This window comes from Etheostoma spectabile, chromosome 15, assembly GCF_008692095.1.
Source record: "Etheostoma spectabile isolate EspeVRDwgs_2016 chromosome 15, UIUC_Espe_1.0, whole genome shotgun sequence".
NCBI lineage: Eukaryota > Metazoa > Chordata > Actinopteri > Perciformes > Percidae > Etheostoma > Etheostoma spectabile.
Genome location: NC_045747.1, coordinates 20009363 through 20012297, shown reverse-complemented (window position 1 = coordinate 20012297; position 2935 = coordinate 20009363).

The following is a 2935-nucleotide window of genomic DNA, read 5'->3' as shown; positions in this document are numbered from 1 at the left end:
TCATAATTTCTGCCTTTTTAACTAAAAACTTATGTATCATTTGATATAAATGAGGTTTGTTTGTTGACCATGAATTCCAATAATAAGTATAAAACCTATAATTAAACCAGCTCAGGTTTTTTTTTTAAGCGCCAAAAGCATGGGAAAAGTGACAAATAAATCAGAAAAGGCAACAAAAACATTGGAAAAGCACAAAAAATGTTCATTTTCAATTTCTACCTGGAAGGACAAGTTCATGGTTAACGGGAAAACAACACAAGGGTCAACAAAAAAATTAAAACATTTTGAGCCATTTTTGCCAAAATAGTGACAAAAAAACAAAACTCAGATGTGAAATGGACAAACAGGCTAATTCAGGAATTTACTGGCCCCTACGAAACGAGCACTCCCAGGATTCTGGGGTAAATAAATATATATTTGAGGCCTTGAGGGTAAAAGACAAATATTGTGTGTACTGTAGTCTATTTGAATATAGTGTTGCCGCTAGTAGGTCTTAGTCTTTACACGCTTATTACTACATGCCGTGTGCTTAATATTTACACGTCACAATGAGGCGGGCCCCCAAACACCCCCAGCTGTCGAGGGCCGGCCCTGTTCTTTCCATTGCAAATCATCTATTTAACACAAAAAACTGACTTGTTAATTATGACATGGAACAACATGTTTATAGTTAAAACACACACCGCTAGGACTATAAGTTATGATTTATTATTCAAACATATTCCCTTCAACAGTTAGCCATGGTAGTGGTTTGTCAAAGTAACATACAGTAATACACACAGTACACAACGGACAAAAAAAACAGGGGAAGCGGGTAGTGAAAGTGAACGATACCGGATTAAATCACTTAGACCTTTTTTTTTTAACACAAACATGATAGACGACATTTGGATTGGACAGACTGGAATCGGTGTTCGGGAACCCGTAAACGTAGACGAATTCAAAACAAATAAAACCCATTGACCTCCATCCTACAGCTTTCCTCCATTCTCCTTAGCATGGAAAGAATAAACAATAAATCACATAAAGGATACATTCATTTCACCAGTGGGTTACATTTCTTTAGTGTTTAATTGGGCTTATCCTGGTGTTCCTGGAACACCAGGATAATAAGGAACCACGGTCTGTCCCTCTCACAGCTCAGACGGATGTTTGATGGACTGACTTCAGATCCGACACTAACTTTTAAGGTCCCATGGCATGAAAATGTCACTTTATGAGGTTTTTTTTAACATTAATGAGTTGCCCCAGCCTGCCTATAGTCCCCCAGTGGCTAGAAAGGGTGATAAGTGTAAAACCCCAGATACAATATTAGGGACAACTAAGGCCTATATAAAAGCATCCAAAAGGCAGCATGTCATAGGACCTTTAAAAAAGGTATAACACACCATTTTATTTCAGAATCAATCACATCACCACCCAATTAAAAGCCATTAGAAGAGACACCACCTACAGTATTTACCTTTGAAATTCAAGTGCAGGATGGAGATAGTGAGGGATTATTAAAACAGAGAGCGTCCATATTTTATTAAAGCCTGCTGTTTCGAGGTCACAACTTAATTGTTGTTTTTTAAGCCTAATATTCAACGAGAGAGATTTACCTATAATGCTGTTTTCTTTCCGTGCAGTAGACTTTAAAGTCTAAAATAGTCCTGATAAAAGACTTATCTACACAGTCACATGTATATTATGACCACCATTATCTCAAGACAGAGATAATTAAGTTGTGATATAAGCTAAGTCAAGACAATGACATATGGACATAAATATCACAGGTTAATGCCCCAAGAGAAATTAATAAGCGCTACAGAAAAAGACGTAATCTTAAAATAAAAAATTAAACATGAAAAAAAAACTGTTGATCTTGAGGTAATTACGTTGTGATCTTGTGATAATATTAAACGTGTTAGCGACCATAGTGAAATCCAAAGTTTTAAATTCTAATTGTAATTTTTATGATGTAAATTGAGGGAGCAAAAGCAGTATCGGCTCCAAATATCGGCCCGGGGGGGGTCCCCTTCAAGCTTGGCAAAAAAGTGCAAAGTGGTCTTGAGAAGCAGTTATGATTTTGTATAAGTTTTACCCGGGCCAGTTTAACAGCCAAAACACAGAGACAAACAGACAGAGGGACAGACAAACCGAGTGGCCACAACCAACAGGGTACAGAGTCCTCATGGAGCTTTGCTGTTGCCCATCAGTGCTCCTGACGCCATGTGGGACGTCCCGATTGTTGCTGAACATGCTTGATCTACAAGTGTGAGCAGTCACATGATCCGATCACTCTGGACAGCACAGGCACCGAAAGAACTCCGGGTAACGCATGATATCCTGTAACCAAACCTTTTGTAGGGGGGAGTTTGGCCATGGTTAGTGGGGTGTCAGTGTTTTCTCCAGAGTACGTAGGTTATGAGCAGGATGAGACCTGCCGACAGGCCCGCAATCACAAACTGGTGGATGGAGAGGACGTTTTCCAGCGTGTGGATCCTCTCTTCCATGGCGCTGGTGTGAAAGTAGTCATAGACGCCAGCTCCAATGCTCCACACCGCCCACACTGCGTCCAACACCAGCGGCATTGTGGAGCAGACAGGTACAGCAGGTCGGACAGGCTCTGTCAAAGACTGGAACACAAGGCAGATCAAGCTCTGAACCGGGGCACTGAGCCATGTTGGATCTTTTCCAAGAATTATACTGTTCCTGGCATGCGATTCAAGTATGGAAAAGTCCCCTTTGTCAGTGACATTGCACAGAAGTTACTTACTTTGAGTAATGTGCAAAATTGTAATTTAATCATGTTTTAACGGAGGGATATTTTAAAAGTTAGAGGCATTAATTTTATATATTTTTGTTGTTGTAATTTGTTGTAATTTGTTGAACTGTTGGGTCCTTGTAAATTCTGGAATGTGGTCTCGACCTACTCTATCTGTAAAGTGTCTCG